This window comes from Podarcis tiliguerta (genome assembly GCF_965153285.1).
Source record: "Podarcis tiliguerta genome assembly, chromosome: 3".
NCBI lineage: Eukaryota > Metazoa > Chordata > Lepidosauria > Squamata > Lacertidae > Podarcis > Podarcis tiliguerta.
The window spans coordinates 25,660,852-25,679,477 of record NC_139536.1 but is presented as its reverse complement, the minus strand read 5'-3'; positions in this window follow the sequence as shown (position 1 = coordinate 25,679,477).

The following is an 18,626-nucleotide window of genomic DNA, read 5'->3' as shown; positions in this document are numbered from 1 at the left end:
TATCTGCCCACAGTCTCGCCAGAGTGGTGCATGCTCTGGTTATCTCTCGCTTAGACTACTGCAACATGCTCTATGTAGGGCTACCTTTGAAGGTGATCTGGAAGCTACAACTAATCCAGAATGTGGCAGCTAGACTGGTGACTGGGTGCGGCCACCAAGACCACATAACACCGTCTTGAAAAACCTATATTGGCTCCTAGTACATTTCCGAGCACAATTCAAAGTGTTGGTGCTGACCTTTAAAGCCCTAAATGGCCTCGGTCCAGCATACCTGAAGGAGCGTCTCCACCCCCATTGTTCTACCCGGACACTGAGTTCCAGCGCCGAGGGCCTTCTGGTGGTTCCCTCACCGTGAAAAGCCAAGTTACAAGGAACCAGACAGAGGGCCTGCTCAGTAGTGGCACCCACCCTGTGGAACGCCCTCCCACCAAATGTCAAAGAGAACAGCAAGTACCAGACTTTTAGAAGACATCTGAAGGCAGCCCTGTTTAGGCAAGCTTTTAATGTTTGATGCATTACTGTATTAATGTTTGATGCATTACTGCACTAGTTTGTTTGTTTGTTTGTTGCATTTATATCCCATCCTTTTCTCCAGGAAACCCAAGGTCTGAAAGTTTGTTCTCATTTTATCTCCGCAACAACCCTGTGAGGTAGGTCAGGCCGAGAGGCAGTGACTGGCTCAAAGTCACCTTGGTGAGCTTCATGGCTGGGTGGGAATTTGAATAAAGTGGAGAAGTGGATGAGACAGAGAGTGGGGAGGTATCTGTATGCCCCCTTGAGCGCTTTGGGAGAAAGCTGGGCTGTAAATGTAATAATAAATAATGAAAAGATACGTGCAAAGATGCAAAAAAAAAAGGACTTCATGTACCAAAATGAAAAAAAGTGAAAGGGCTTTAATATTTTTAAAAATGGAATAATAAAATGGGACAGGACAAAACAGCAATATTACCTATATCCAGTCCAGATTGAGATAAACTGAATATTTACTTACCCTTTTGAGTTGCATTTCATTACACCCAAACTGAAGTGCACTCATTACAGTTTTTACATGCAGACTTTTATGGTTGTAAAGACTTCTGACTGCTGCCTTAAGGACTCTCCTCCTTTTCCCACACTATAGATAGATAGATAGATAGATAGATAGATAGATAGATAGATAGATGGTGTGGAAAAAGGAGGAGAGTCCTATATATATATAGTGGGTGTGCAATAGCCTCAGTGGCATATTCTGAGCCACTGAAGGATCCTGCAAGGAGCGTTTTCTTGCTGAACAGGGTTTTGTTTTGTGTGTTTCCCTCCTCCGCACCACAACTCGAAACCAAGAGGTTGTCCCAGCTGACATTGAAGAGGGAGAAGCGATACAATGTCGGAGGTGGGAAACCAAGCAGAATATATTTCCGTGAGGCTGTCAGGTCATGCAGCAAAGGGGTGTGTCCCAGAGTCAGTAATAGATGTAAACCACGAACATCAGTTCAAGAGGGAGCTGGGGCAGCGGAGAGAGATGGAGTGAGCCGCAGGAAAGATAATTGGGCTTAAGACGGTGAGCTGCCATAGAAAGTGATTTGTATCTCCAGCATCGAGAGATGCAGGCCTTTGATGGACTGGGTGGTTTTCTCCTGGCCATTTGTATGTCTCCAGAAAGCATTCCATGCTATCACAGTAGTAGTGGTCATAAAAAAATTGAGTTAATAATATTACTTGTCCTCTAACCCATCCATTTAGGTTTGGTTGGGAATTGCCTCTGAATCTCTCCTCATGAACCTTCCTTCCTATTTTATTTCTTTCATTTGTTTGGTTGTATTTGCAGACCACCATTCCATTTTTAAAAAAATCATAGTGGTTTAGGAGACGGGCTGTAACTCAGTAGTAGAGCATCTACTTTTATTGCAGAAAGTCTCGTGTTCATTTCCAGCATCTCCAGGTAAGGCTGGGAGAGACTCTCTTTTGGACACTTTGGAGAGCCTCTGCCAGTCAGTGTAGACAATACTAAGGTAGGTGGACTCAATATAAAGCAACTTCCTATGCCCCAATGTTTAAGACCACTAAAGAGAAGAACCTAGACAGCATCTTAAAAAGCAGAGACATCACCTTGCCAACAAAGGTCCGTATAGTTAAAGCAATGGTTTTCCCAGTAGTGATGTATGGAAGTGAGAGCTGGGCCATAAAGAAGGTCAGATGAGCCTCGCCAGCTTGGGGAACAACCAGTGATGCTCCTGCAGATTATCTCAGTGAGTAAGCTAGAGTGTAAGGGTACAGGCAGTCTCCTATCTGCAACTGTACCTTAGCATGTGTGAGTTCCTCTAAGATGTCATTGACAGAATGGCATGTGGCCCAAAGAAAATAAAGTCCATGAAGCAAAAAAAGGTCCCCCACGATTCCTGTAAAGATATGTGTCCCAGAAGTTTTGCTTTGAACTGCAAGAGTACTAAGCATGTTTGCTCAATACCATGAGTGTTCCAATCAACCAAAAGCATCTTCTCAACAAGACTTATCCATGCAAGTCTTCTCAACAAGACTTATCTATTCAAGACATTGAAGGCGCATGTAGATACCCCAGGGAGAAGTCTTGTTTCGCACAATATGTGCTTCTTCCTCAAGAGCAGGGGCCAGCAAACCTTTTCAGCAGGAGGCCAGTCCACTGTCCCTCAGACCTTGTGGTGGGCTGGACTATATGCATTTTAAATAGAAGGACACATTCTACTCATGTAAAAACACACTGATTCCCCGACCATCCACGGGCCAGATTTAGAAGGCATTGGGCCGGATCCGGCCTCTGGGCCTTGGTTTGCCTACCCATGCTCAAGAGGCTTATGCTTTTTGCTAGCTAGCACACAAGATCTAAACAATGAGCTATAAGTAAGTTGAATGATCTTCATTCGAACAATGCATGCTTTATATCAGAAGGACCATCTTCCCTATCAGTGATGAGTTGAAGGCAACTGTCAAGGTGGAGCCAGGAGCTGGGAATCACACCAGGGATCAGATTGAGGAGCAGCCACACCAGAAACCAGAACCAAGGATCAAGGCAAAACCCAAGATGGATGCTTACTCTTGATGGGCAACTCCATAAAGTCCATTTTTATGGATCTTTAGGCTGAGACCTGACAACCCTTGAAATGGAAGGCTTCTTAAAAACAGAGTACTGCCTTCCGACAGTCCTTCAAATAGAGGACTGCCCTCTATAGGGAAGGACACATGGCCACCCTTGAGGTGGGAAGAGACCATGTGAGCAGAAGGCCTTTTCTTCAAACAGCACCAAACTGTGGTTTGCTCTGATGTCTATATGTTTCTTATTGCTGGCATGGGTGGTGCTAGAGTGGTACAGAGGGGCAAGCATTTCCCCCCCCCCAAAAAAAAAAAACCCCATGTTTGCCCCATCATTGCTTGCCTCCTACCTTTAGCAGATACTGTTATTTTTCTTTCAGATATCTTAACATGTGGGGCACAACCCACCCGTCCAGAAATACATTGCCCCTTCTGTGCCCTCCCGCCTCCCGGGAAAAATTATCTGGCACCACCACTGACAACTGAATGTATTTTAATGTGTGAAAATGCAGAATGAGAGCTGGAACTGTAATCCCCCTTTGAGAGAGAAAGAGAGAACTGTTGCTTCTTCACAGGAAGAACTTCCTAACTTCATTAGAGGAAGGTTATTTCTGTATCTATTTCCTGGAGGAAATAAGGCATCCATTGTTATAGGAAACCTTCTTTCTCAAGAGACATGAGTAACTCCTTATTTGAAAAACATGGGCATGACAACAGGTGTTGTCCTGGTAAATGACTTCCTGTATACAGGACTTCCTTTTTTATATACCCAAAGTGATAATTGTGTAACATTCTTTAATCATTTTTTATGGATATGCCCTTTGTACTGTGATTTGGGGCAGGGGGTGGCAGGAAGGGAAAGGGGGAAAGAATAGAAAAGGCCTGAAGTCTCAAATAAAAAAATAGGAACTTGTTGAATGACTCGAGCAAAAGAAAAAGGAAAAAAAAGATGGCTGCCTCTTTAATTACCCTTTCTTTGCATTAGGTTTATGGATTTGCTATCAGGAAAAACAAAACAAGTACAAACATTCTCAGAATTACAGTTCCTGCTGAAACCACGCATCACCCAAAGTGGTACATTGGATACCTTTTATTAAAATGACAAAAATGAAACGGTTCATTTAAACTAGATTACAGTGGTACCTCGGGTTACATACGCTTCAGGTTACATATGCTTCAGGTTACAGACTCCGCTAACTCAGAAGTAGTACCTCGGGTTAAGAACTTTGCTTCAGGATGAGATCAGAAATCGTGCTCCGGTGGCGCGGCGGCAGCAGGAGGCCCCATTAGTTAAAGTGGTGCTTCAGGTTAAGAACAGTTTCAGGTTAAGAATGGACCTCCGGAACAAATTAAGAACTTAACCTGAGGTACCACCGTAGTATTAATGATACAGTCTCTGCTTTGAAAACCTGCATTGAAGGAGAGTCCCTCATCTTCCAAGCTAGTCAGTTCCGCTGCCAAGCAATTTGCACCATCAAAGAAGTTCCTCCTAATGTTTAGCCAAAAATCACCTTTCTTATCATATAACCCGTTGGTCCAAGTCCTACCCTCCAGAGCAATGAAAACCAAATCTATGTGATGCCTCTTCAAATATTTGAAGATGGTGATCTTATCATCTATAATGGTCTCTTCTCCAGGCTAGAGACAGCCAGTTCCTTCAGTCTGCTATCCTCATAGGACTTGACCCCCAGGCTGCTCAACGCCTGCACTGCCTTCCTCAGGACACATTCCAGTTTGCTGATATCCATAAATGGGCAGAGTACTTTCTGACTGTGTGAATGAACCCAATGCGTTCTGTGGCTGCATTGCCATGGGTCTCATGTCTCAATCACAATGTCATGTAAAGGCAATGTCAGGGAAATTGGTACCCCCCAAAAGTTTTGTGGTGCTGCTTCTCTCCCTTCAAATCCCTTCCCGCTTTTTTCAAAAAACCTATGACGCAACCGCGTAGTAAAGCTAAGCCATTGTACATGTCACTGAAATGAACACATATTCTCCCCTCATTTCTTTCTTCCCTCTCTACCTCTGCTGACTCCCCTAGGTCAAACTCAAGATTGCAGTTTCCCTGGTTCAGGAACCTATCTTCATGTCAGAGCCTTCATCCTGAGCACCAGCTCAGCTATGGAGTGATTGGCCAGATGATGATGGTGGTGATGGTGATGATTTATTGAATTTATAGTTCACAGAATAAAATCAAGATATAAAACCACAAAATACCTAGTTAAAATAAAAACATCAACCCAATAACCCCTTCCACACAGACAAACAAAAACACATTTTAAAAGGGCATAGGATATAAATCGCGTCAACCAAAGGCCTGGTTAAAAAAGAGCGGTTTGGCCTGGCGCCTAAAGGTGTGTAATGAAGGCGCCAGGCGAACTTCCCTGGGGAAAGCATTCCTCAGACAAGGAGCCACTGTAGAGAAGGCCCGTTCTCGTGTTGCCACCCTCCAAACCTCTCGAGGAGGGGGCACACGAAGGAGGGCCTCAGAAGGTGATTTCAGGGTCCAGGTAGGCTCATATGGAAAGATGTTGGAATATGATGAATCCCGGCTTAGCCTGAACCAAAGACTTACTCATATATGATCTGCATCCTGAAAGAACGACTAGAAACCCTGTGCTTCCCACACAGGCCCATCAATGCAGGCCATCAGCCTGGAGAAAGCATGCTGGGCTGCCCTTTTAAGATGATCCTCAAGGAAAGGAAAAGGGAGGAGACTAGGAGATACCCTCCAAGTGTCCCAATTTTCCAGGAACAGTCAGGGAATGGCAAAAGCTATCCCAGCTTCTGATTTGATCCTGGAATGTCCTTATTTCCCCGTGCAGTGCTGCCACCACCAAGCTCAGGGAGGAGGATGAGCCAGTGTTGTCCTGAGCATCCATGGCATCTCCATGGCTGCTGCTGCTGGCCTCCTCCTTTGAGTAGCCCATAGCAGCTGCTGGATAGGACGAGAGGCACTGGGAATAAAAGGGTCCAGTGCATTCCAGGCCTTGAATGGAGCAACGTGCTGGATTATGGGGGGAAATAAAGTTGGCTAAGGTGTAAACCCACCTCAGCAATAAGACATATCTCCATGCCTATCAGGGGAAGCTCTCCACATGCTCTATATGCAAATAGAGATTTCCCACTCCAATCTGGTCATTGTTGACCAGGACTGCTGTCCACTGGGGTTCATTTCAGACTAAGTTAGTTGCACTCAGGTCCCACCAAAACCAATGTAAAGTTCCTCAGGACTTAGTGCAACTATTTTGGTCTGAATCCAATTCAACATCTTCATCCCCTCTACACACACATCATAATTGCCAGGTTGGTATAATTTTTACATGCAAACACATTCATGTAATTGGCTCCTTTAAAATTCAAGTAGACATTTTACGAAGGCTCAGACTGGTGTGTTTTTTAATATATATATAAAAAACCAGGGGGGTGAAGCTACAGAAGTGAATGTTGCTTTTCTGATAACTGATAATTAAATTGCAAGATTTCAGCTAATTAGATGGGGTTGGGCAACCCATTCAGCACTAAGGGCCACATCAGAAATACATCACGAGCATGAGAACTGTAGCTAATTTGCAGAATTTATTTGCATCTCATTAGCACAATTTACAGGGCATCAGCCTGCCAGATGCCAGCTAGTTGCTGAACATGTTCCACTTATTTTACAACATTCTTATTCTGAAATGGTGAGCCTTCAATGTGAAAAAACCCATCAGCCTTTAATATTCCCTGATAGATGGATTTAGACGCAAGAGTTCAGAACTAAATGTCTTTTTAAAATAACAAAACAAAACATTTTATCCCTTGTTTAATGTCGGTTTGCCCCACTACTCCCCCAACTAAATGGTAGGGGAGAGGCTGAAATGATGAGAGCAGATTTTCCTTGTGAAATGAAATCTCAAAGTGATCATAGCACCATGCAGTTGAAGGGGATATACAAGGTCATCTAATTCAACTCCCTGCCAAAGCAGGGACCCCCTAGTACATTGCCCCTGATTAGTGGTCATCTGCTCAGAAACCTCTAACAAAGGAGAATCTATCACCTTCTACCGCAGGCATGTGGAACCTCTTCCCCACAGGCCAAACTTGGTCCCTTTGGCCCACCAGGGGGTTTTGAGCAAGCCACACCCACCAGGTGCCTTCAAAGGAACAATCTGGAGCTGGAAGTGAGCTCTTGAGTGTTCCTTTGCTGAAGGAAGGTGTGCTCCCACCACCCATCATCTGAAGATGCACTGCCATAGCTGCTCCTTGAACATCTGAAAACTGGTGGCTCCAAGAGCAGCAAGGGGTTGTTTGCAAAAGGGCTTTCAAACAGCCTGCACTGCTTCTTGAAGCTTTGAAAACTAGAGGTTCAAAGAGCAGGGCAGGGCAGGGCAGCATCACCTGACAGGATAATGATATGTGATTGACAGGTGAGCAACCCTCTATCTGGTCAGAATGTGGATGTAGTTTTCGGGATGCACAAGAGTTCTTTTCTGTGCATATTTTGGTAACAGTTGCAATGCATCATGGGCCATGTAGTGTTAGGCTGGGGCGCTTCATTGAACACTTCCTAGATGAACTCAACATGGACCTGAAAATAACAATGCAGATTTTGCTAAGTCTACCCATATATTCAGAACATGATCTTGTGCTGTACAACTCCCTGTCTCTTACCGTTTCAGATTAAAATCCAGAGCTTGCCCTACCCAAGAAAGACTGAGAGTGCAAGTGCAAGTCTGGCTGGGTATTATAATGTGCAGTTGCCTGCTTGCAACACAGTGTTGACTCTGGCAATCAACAGAAATGCTGCCATTGATCTCCATGGGAAGAGGATTGTGTCCTTGCTTATTAAAGAGGCCAATTTCTTCAATGCCTTTGTTCCTCAAAGGAGAGCAGTTTGTTTTTCTCCTGAAAGGCTTTGTCTGAAACTCAGATTGGGGTCGAGAACCACAGGAAAAAATGTTTCGGCTCGCTGCAAATTTTGCATAAATCTCAGATGAGTGCATGGAAGCTTGTTTTATCTCATCGGCGACGTCTTCTGGGAGGAAGCCAGATGCGATAGCGCTTGTTTAAAACATGCATTTTGCTGCCCCTTCCCAAGACTTCACCCAATTCACCTGCTAGGCCAGCGGCGCCTTAGAACTAAAGTGGAAGCTTTTCAGGCAAGGGGGGGGGGGACAGAAGCCAGATGAGAACTCAGCTAGACATACAGCCATCCCCTTAACTCTGGGTATCAAAATCCCAGAGAAAGAGAACAAGCCCAGCATTCTTGGATGGGAATCACACCTTCCACACTTTTATTTTTACTTGAGCACACCTACTGTACATAGTAGCGTGGCTGCTTCCAGTCTTTACCATCTGCTCAGATGGCATGATGCCTACACACATGTTGGATGATATATAGGTGCCAGGCAACAATGCGGATTGATGGGCAGTCTGCACAACTCTGCAATTTCTCTCTCTTGTGCATGGAGGCTGTCCTCCGCCAGAAATGAAGCATTGGCACTTTGCGTCTCCATAGACTTGCTCGCACCTGTTGACACTTCCATGCCAAAAAACGAAAAAAGGAGAAGGAATACTTGAGCAAGGGAAACAAAGGAGACATTAACCTTACAAGAGCGATCATTTCCTAATCACCAGCCATCTACCTGGCATCAGGAATATGGAAGACTCTGGCCCATGGCAACGTATCGCCTGTAATGAACATCTTCATGAAATTTCTCCCTCCTCTGAACTCTGGGCCTTTTGCTATGTCTTTGTTGTTCACCAGCAGGAACTTCTGAGCAGATACATGAGATTCAGGGAATGTGATTGCTGTGCTTCACCTTGAGGCCTAGACAGATGAGGGTGTCCGTGAGAATAATTCGGGTGAAAAATGAAGGATTCAGTAGATTGACAACCAGTGTGGTGCAGCAGAGTGTTGGAATTAAGACCTGGGAGATCAGGGTTCAAATCTTCACTCAGCCACGAACCTCACTGGACCAGCACCTTGGACTAGTCACTGCCTCTCAGCCAAACCTACCTCACGGGGTTGTTGTGGGGATTAAATGAGGAGGGGGATCCATGTGTGTCACCTTGAGTTTTTAGGGGGGGGAAGCAGGAAACAATGGCAACCAATAAATCAATGAATAATACCAGCACATTTGTAAACTCACCTAGCATTCTGAAAGAATTCTGGCTCCCAGTCCCAATGAGCATGCATAAGATTGCCGCCTCCTTAACTAAATTATATATTTAGGATTCTCTTCCTAGTACTGTATATCTTTATTCATCGAAGTACTTCTATGCCGCCAGTTCACAAAACATCAAGGCAGCAAACAGCAATAGGTAGGCAGTAAAAAAATAAAGCATCATGTTTTTAAAAGATATATAAAATAGTCATTAAAATGACTCGCTGATCCAGAACATTGTAAACAACTGCATAGGCCCACCAGAGTAAAAAAAAGCCTTGCAATCCATTAACAGTTCATAGGTGTTAGATGGCATAACGGTATTAGGTATTACTACATAGCTGCACCCAGTCATTGCCAGGTACTTTTTATTTTGATGGTTGTTTTTTTAAAAGAAAGAAATATCATCGCTATGTAAATAACTCGAGTCATAATTATATGGGAGAAAGTGGAGAAATGGGTGAGTAAGTGACGACTGCGCAGCTGCCATGACTATGCTGGAAATGTATCCCTCAGCAGCCTAAACATTCATTTGACAATGTACACCATTGATTACTTAATTACATTTAAATATATGTGCCAGGCACATCAGAAGCCCAAAGTAAACCATTACACTGCGCTATAAAGCCACACGCATGCAAATGCTCGGCTAGGTGACTTTTAGAACAAAACAAAACACAACGCTAATTTATTTCTTGGATCTGCGAAAGATCCTTTCCTTCCTGGCTCTGGAAAACATCCCTTTCCATTTCCCCAACAGGTAAACAATTCTAAGAAACGTTAGCTGTCTGCGTGGGAGCATCCATCTTCAGCCTTACACAGCGGACTCTTACAAAAGATTCTTATTCTAATGTATATTTGAACAAGAAGATCTACATATGCTTGATCTCACTATGACCTGGTTTTGTTGCCAAGGTCACCAATTAGACCAGCGCTGTTGACTACGGAGCAGTCAAAGCATCTCTATTAATTTCTGGGGAAAGAGTGTTGTTTTACAAACACTACCGTACCAGCTCCCCCCCCCCCTTAATGCACGGTCCATTTATTTATTTTGCATACTTCTTTTAAATTCTGAATCCGTGTATTTTATATGCCTGTAACATGAACCTTTTGTTGTTCCTTGTTAGTCAGGACCTAACACAGTCCTCTCCCAACTGGACATCTTTAGCTCATTCATTCTATTCTTGCCCATAATGGCTCCGGATAGTGAGCTGGTTTATAATCTCTCATTTCAGAGGCACTGACCCTCACATTTTCATTGGAGCAGGAGTGCCATCAGAGTAGGACTTTCGGGCAGAAGCAGAGGTGCAGCGTGGGGGGCCCCACAAGGGCGGTTGGATGTAAGGCTCCAATCCGAAACCCACTGGCGAGTATGCCTAACCGAACTCAACTAGCAGAGGGAGAATGGGGGGGGGGTCATGCTCCAGGGTGAGAGTCTGCTGCTGTGAATCTTGCCCCCATCCTGGGTGGGAGAGTGGAGGGGAGTGTTGCATGCCAGGACTGTAGGATTCACCCCTTCAAGGCTCTGGTTATTGTAATATACAGTCATACCTCTTGTTACGTTTGCTTCAGGTTAAATCTTTTCAGGTTGCGTCCCGTGGTGACCAGGAAGTACCGGAAAGGGTTACTTCTGGGTTTTGCCGCTTGTGCTCAAAATGACGTCATGCACATGCACAGAAGCGGCAAATGGCGACCCGTGCACACGCAGAAACACAGACGTGGGTTGTGTTCTGCTCACGTTGCGAACAGGGCTCCAGAACGGATCCCATTCTCAACCAGAGGTACCACTGTAGAGTTAAGAAATATTTTGTCTGTTCCTCTGCAATTGGTATTCAGAGACATGGTACCCCTCATCCTGGAAGTAACATATGGCCATCAGGACTAGAGGGCCATTGAGACAGGGGGTGGGCAGGTGTGGAGGACTCCCTGGTTCTGAATGGGGTAACTGTGCCCCTGAAGGACCAGGTGCACAGCCTGGGAGTCATTTGGACTCAAAGCTGTCCATGGAGGCACAGGTCAATTCTGTGTCCAGGGCAGCTATTTACCAGCTCCATCTAGTACGCAGGCTGAGACCCTATCTGCCCACAGACTGTCTCACCAGAGTGGTGCATGCTCTGCTTATCTCTCGCTTGGACTGCTGCAATGCACTCTGTGTGGGGTTACCTTTGAAGGTGACCCGGAAACTACAATTAATCCAGAATGCGGCAGCTAGACTGGTGACTACGGGCGGTTGCTGATACCATCTAACACCGGTCCTGAAAGACCTACATTGGCTCCCAGTACGTTTCTGAGCACAATTCAAAGTTTTGGTGCTGACCTTTAAAGCCCTAAATGGTCTTGGCCCAGAATACCTGAAGGAACATCTCCACCCCCATCATTCAGTCTGGACACTGCCTTCTGGCAGTTCCCTCACTGCAAAGTTACAGGAACCAGGCAGAGGGCCTTCTCGGTAGTGGCACCCGCCCTGTGGAATGCCCTCCCATCAGATGTCAAGGAAATAAATAACTATCAGACTTTTAGAAGACATCTGAAGGCAGCCCTGTTTAGGGAAGTTTTTAACGTTTGGTGTTTTATTGTGTTTTTAATATTCCGTTGGAAGCCGCCCAGGGTGGCTGGGAATAAATAATAAATTATTATTATTATAACCTTATCCTCCAGGAATTTGTCTTATCCACCTTTAAAATTGGAAACCATCACCACTCACTGATTGCTATAGTCTCCTTCCACACATACAGCCAACCAACGGAGGAGGCATCCACTGGCCCCAATCCCCAAATGCATACCATTGAGGTCTGGTTTACAGCAGGGAGAAAGAAGAGTGTTGCTCCTCCCTGGGTGAGAGCTTCTTGGTGAAACCTGGCCCCTACCCCATCAGAGAGACGGTAGGGAATTGTGTACACCCTAGGCGAACAACAGGGAACAACTGGTGCTTTTTTCTATTTCTTGATGCAAGGCTAATCAACGTTCCTAACTCACATCCCATACGATGGATAGCTCTTTTGCAATTCTGCGATTTCATATTAGATTGGATGGATTGGGTATACTTTCGCCCTATGTTTCGTTTGCATTTATGCAACATCTTGCCACTTTGGGGGGGCCTTGAGGTCCAGAGCGATATATCAATAAGTCCCAGCGCATCCCAGCAGGACTTGCTTTTCAGCAAACATACACAAGATCAGGCCGCTCATCCGCTCCTGCAACCTGGTTCCAAGCACCACTGGCCTGAGATTGGTACATGATTTGGGGAGTGCGGGAGAGCTATTAGCTCCGTGTCTGAATCTTCCATTCCCTTTTCAGAAAACTCATTTCCCCCTTTTTTGTGTGTGTCTTTTAGCAAAAAGCTTTCAAATGCTTGAAATAATGTGCAAGCAAAATGGTTTCCCCTTCTGGAGCAGGGCACTTGCAATATACGGTATGTAAACCACTCCTCCCCCCCCCTCCAGCCGCATCCCTTCGTCCATCTATTATATTAACTCAAGCCTTAGCGATACAGTGGTTAAAAACAGAGGACGGCCGCATCTAAATGCAGCGATGGGGGGGGGGAGATGTAATAGGTTTCCCTGCTTAATGTAATAGAATTGGCAAGAGGTACTGGGAGCAGGAGCGAAAGTAGTCACTCAAGCATTGTGTTTGCATGATATTTAAATACAAGTGGCTGAGGTATAAGTACCTCTAAGTACACCTGAAAGAGATGGTGCCTTGTAATCATTGTTTCAGCAATTGACAGTTGTTTACACAACAGCCGCACATTCTCTGCTGATTTGAATAATAAACATGCTTAAACACCAGCTGGATAATAGAAGGATAATTGAAACATAGTTTAAAGCTCTGATTTACAGGCATTGTGGCACCACTTTCATTTGTGGTACAATGCTACACTTTGGGGCTGTCTCTTGAAAAAAAACATAAGCAGGCATTGTTCCCCGACCAACCCAAGACGTGGGTTCACTGGATGAATCTATGGGGTGTTTTGAGTACACGTGGAGCTGGGCGCCGAACTCTTGTCATCTCATAGTCAAGAGGTGGCTTGGGGTTTTTCAATACGGGGGTAAAATGCACTCAGAGGCCTTGTTATCAATGTCAGTGGCTGCAGTGGGGATTTCGTTGTTGTTAGGCAGGATCCAAAGAGACTTTTGTGGGAGAGGAACAATAACAGGTGCCGTCAGGACAGGCCATTATTATTATTATTATTATTATTATTATCATCATCATCATCATCATCATCATCATCATTATTATTAATATGCCAGCCATCTGACTGGGTTGCCTCAGCAACAGAAACTACAAAAAACACAATATGACATCAAACACTAAAAACTTCCCTCTACGATTTATTATCTTTTTATTATGATGATTTATTATCATTCTTTTAGCGTGTTCAAAACCCACTCTTTTTCTCTAGGTTGCTCAAAGTGGCATATAGGGTTCCTTGTCTCCTCATTTAGTCCTCAGAACAACCTTGTGAGGGAAGTTAAGCTGAGAGGCAGTGACTGACCCAATGCTCACTCAGGCTGAGTGGGGATTTGAACCCTGGTTTCCCGGGCCCTGGTATGGCACACAAACCACTACACCTCATACTGATTCTCAATGAGGAGTCAACAGGAGGGCCTCCAAAGGCAGCAGAGATGATTTCCCACATATTGGAGTAAGGAAGTGAAGTAATACGCATTGGCGTCTACGGGGAAGTCCATGCAGCACCATTTGAAAGTCCACGGTCTAAACCAGGTGATGCAGCCCTCCATGGCTCTTTTCCTGGCCCTCAGCACCCTTCCCAGGCCGCAGCCCCTTCCCAGACCATAACCCTCACTGGCCCAGCTTCATATCCTGAATTTTTGTTTTCTGGCCTGGCTGGGATGTGTCCTTGAATTCTAATGCAGTCTCTTGCTTGTCTGGATGAAAGGTGTGTGGAGCAACCAACCTACAGTGGTACCTCTGGTTACGTACTTAATTCGTTCTGGAGGTCCGTTCTTAACCTGAAACTGTTCTTAACCTGAAGCACCACTTTAGCTAATGGGGCCTCCCACTGCCCCCACACCGCCACGCCGTCACCGCACAATTTCTGTTCTCATCCTGAAGCAAAGTTCTTAACCCGAGGTACTATTTCTGGGCTAGTGGAGTCTGTAACCTGAAGCGTCTGTAACCCAAGGTACCACTGTACTTACTAAGGTAACATGAAATTGCTCCATGCATTGGAATGTGGCCCTTGGGAGGCTGCCTGGAATGGATTATGCCCCTTGGGGTTAAAAAGGTGTCCTGCCCCCAGTCCAGAGGCACCGGGTTCTGTCCAACATTGGGGAGGCTCATGACATCACACGTGCGACACATGTGCGACATCATGTGGGTTGTGAGGAGTCCATGGGGCCCGATGAGGCCCGCCACCACCACAGCCACTTGAGACAATTACCAGCATCATTTGTGATGCTCCAGAGCAACAGGGCTTGTAGGTCCAAACCCAAGTATTCTTCACTTCAGAGTTCCAGTTCTCCTGTACATTTGTGTGTGTGGTAAATCACTGTACGGTGACATTGCCCTGTCCATTTCACGGAGTGAGATGTGCATCTTATTGCATCATCAGAAAAGAGTGGGATCAGTAGTGACTGATAAATTGATTTGATCGATAATATACTCCCTTTCTGCCAATAAAGCTTCTGAAAAATAGAGTCCAAAAAGTGGCTTTTTCAGGAGCTGATGGCATGGGCACTCAGGTCTGAATTTGTAGAGCAAATAAACTATAACTGTTCATTTCTTATTTATCTTAAGTTACTCACATTATTTTGTTTGATGGAAATTAAGATGTATAGCCAGGCAAAGTGATTGAGGAGGCTTGGACTCCTTAAGTTTAGGCCCTTATATAAAGTTGTTTGAACCCAGTCAGACTGGAGACTATTGAAAATCTATATCAATGCTTTGAAATTGTGATTACAAAGTAGTAATAGTAATAATAATAATAATAATAATAATAATAATAATAATAATAATACTGGTGCGTTTGTTCTTCTTTTTTGACAACCTCCTCTACTGCCCTAACATGTCACATCTCAAAATCTTCACTTGTTATTTATTACCTGCTGGGCGTCTAGACATTTTGCCTTCCCTTGCAGGAATATTGCATTTCCTCAACTGCAATATTTTGCCCCTGAATGTGGATAGTCCTTGTACCCGCACTAGAATCAGCGTTTACATTCACTCTTCATCTCCTCTCACTCTCATAGCACAGTGAATGAGCTTTTCTCAGTTTCTCTTTGTGCTAGAAAAGGCACCTTGTCAACTTCCCTTCCCTTCATGTTGATGGCAAAAGAAAAATTGACAGCTGAAGGGAAAAAAGCAAACTGGCTATGATTTGCAAGGTGAGTTGGTGAAAACTAAGGCTGCAATCCTATGCGAGCATCTCTGGGAAGAAGCTCCACTAAACACAATGGGACTTTATCTCTGAGTAACATGCTTAGGATTCTGTTTTATGTTTTCAAGGAACCTGCACAATATGATGGCACAGAGGAAGCCACCTTTATACCCAGTTTGACCATTGGTCTGTTAAGTATAGTACTTTAATTCAATGAAATTGCATATGCTTGTTATTATGTGCTTAAATTAGATTGATTGGTAACTGAATTCTAGAGAGTTCTCTAGTAGTTCTCATGTGATCGGCTAACATTGGTATGCCCCACAGAGGACCTTACGGTCTTCAAACAAAAACATCTTGGAGGTCCCAGGCCACAGGGAGGTTAGGCTGGCCTCAACCAGAGCCAGGGCTTTTTCGGCTGTGGCCCTGAACTGGTGGAACGCTCTGTCACAAGAGACTAGGGCCCTGTGGGACCTGACATGTTTCCACAGGGCCTGCAAGACAGAGCTGTTCCACCAGGCCTTTGGCCAAGGCACGGTATGACCCCATCCTTTCGTAATCCTCATAGAACTCTAGCCCAATGGTTGCCATTAATTTGATTCTGAATTGATTCTAGAATGAATTGATTCTAGAATGGATTGATTTTAGAATGTATTTCAATTAATTGATTGTGATTTTATGTAAACTGTGTTACTTTTATTGTTGTTAGCCGCTCTGAGCCTGGCTCTGGCTGGGGAAGGCGGGATAAAAATAAATTATTATTATTATTATTATTATTATTATTATTATTATTATTATTGGAGGTATCTAGTTAAGGAGAGGCTGCATTTTATGTGAAGCAAGATTACTGTGTTTTAGAATCCACTGAGAACACTGCTAAGATGAATGGAGTGTTGGAGTCCTTCTTCTCTTGAAAGAAAGAGAGCAGAGCTGCAGGAGAAGGTAAAAGTGGAAATCTCTCATAGGAGCTGCAAGGCATGGCTTAACTGAGATACAGACGGCCGAGTGCTGAGCACTTGAAAATACAGTTGCTTGGAAGTAGACTGTGTGCCCATAAGCACATGACTGTAAATGCTGCAAGTAAAGTTTTTGAATGTTAAATTCTGGGCATTGGCTTAATTTCCAAAGAAGGGTGTCAGTCATATATATGATTTGAGTTTCTTAGCTGCGATTTCGCTACCTTACTTCAACATGGGCCTTGGTGCTCATACTTTATATAAGTGGTGACAGGCAATGGCTGCCCATGGTTTCAGACAGGAGATATTCCCAGCCCTATCTGAGATGCCAAAGAATTAACTCAGGGTAAAGCAGATGCTCAATTACTGAGCCCTATTAGTGAACTATTATGGGTTAAATCAGGATCTGGTGGAATCCTAAAAGATGCATGCTAGAGCAAAAAGAAACAGAAAAGGGGGATGCAACAGCACAGGAGCAAAACAGGGTATTAGTAATGCTAGTAGTTCTATTTATATGGACTATTTGACACCCTTATTTGAACAGCTCCACTGTTTCCAGGCACAATTGAAAGTCCTGTTTATGACCTATAAAGCTCTACACAGCTTAGGTCTAGGCTATCTGAAAGACTGTATGTCCTCCTATGAACCTGCCTGGGTTCTGAGATCTTGTGGCCTGTGGTCAGGGATGGTAGGAATTGGAATCTAACACGCTTGGCTAGAATAGAGGACATCCTCTTTTCTCTACTGTACAGACTTTATCACCTTCAAAATTAAAGGAAAACTTTTGCCTGCTGCCCACACAGAAGTCTCTTCCGCTCTCTCTTCCTATCTCTTTCCAGCTGACAAGAAGAGATGGAAATCCAGTTCTATTTGCTTTCCACTTGCAAATTTCCAGGCATTATTTTAAAACATTATTTTCTCAGGCAAGTGCTTTGGGTCAAAACATCTCATTTTTTGAGAGCATCTCAAGAGATAGCAGCAACAGAGAAAAAACAACTCCTTTTTTAATCAGGCACAATGCATATAATATGACTTCTGAATGCAACAAGTGCTATTATATATTACATAATATAATAATATAATATAATATTAATAAATAATATTCAGTGGCTTGTAAGTAGCTAGAGGTGAGCAAAAACACTTATCACTTTTGTGATAAAGGGGGAAAAGAGGGAGGTGGAGAATCCTCAACACTTTGCCTTAAAATATAATGTAAGCAGCTCTTACAAATTTATGAGTACAAAGCCTTCCATCTATTAAGATGCACCCCCCTCATGGTTAAGCCCAGGTACCAAAAAGCTTTGCTGTTAATGTGCCATTGTGTCAAGGACAACTAATGAAGCTGCATTTCATAGTCCAAAATGATCCATCGAAATCAGTGTGTGTGTGTGTGTGTGTGTGTGGACACAAAAAGTGCCAGGTCATGTTCAGCAAACCATCAAAACATATTTTCATTGTATTATTGAAGGGTTCAAGAGTTTAACAGGATAAAAATGCATGGACTCGATCAGTAGCAGGTAAACGGATGCATCTCTTTTATTTCTCACTTAGTATTGAATCAAGCTCAACATAATACCTTCTCCAGTGCTAAGGAAATCTAGGAAGCCCTTCCATTGCTATGGGAGGTGGAACTTCATTGCTGAAGTCATTCTCATTTAGTACCGCTTACAAGACCTGGGAAAGCGGGGAGCAAGACAATTCCAACAAATTGACCTACTGGCCACATCATGCCCAGGGCTGGTCCTACCATTAGGCAGAGTGAGACTGCTGTCTCTGGCAGCAGATACTGGCGACTACGTGCAGCACGCCAGCCTGGCTGCTCCTCTTGAACCCGCAGCTGCTCCAAACTTCATGTAACGTCTTGCCTGATGAAGTATTCTGGGGAACCCAAAGACTTGCCACCATTTTGTGACATTTTGTCTGGTCCTAACAAACCATGTTGGCTGGCTACAGATTCCCCCCACCCTCCTCATAGACTTGGTCCACATCTGCACTGTGCAGTTAACTCAGTATCATGGCTTCCCCCAGAAAGTATTTTGTTAAGGGTGCTGGAAGTTGTTTGGAGACCCTTGTTCCCCTCCCGGGGCTACAACTCCCAGAGTGGTTTAACAATTGATCCCCTTCCCAGGGAATTCT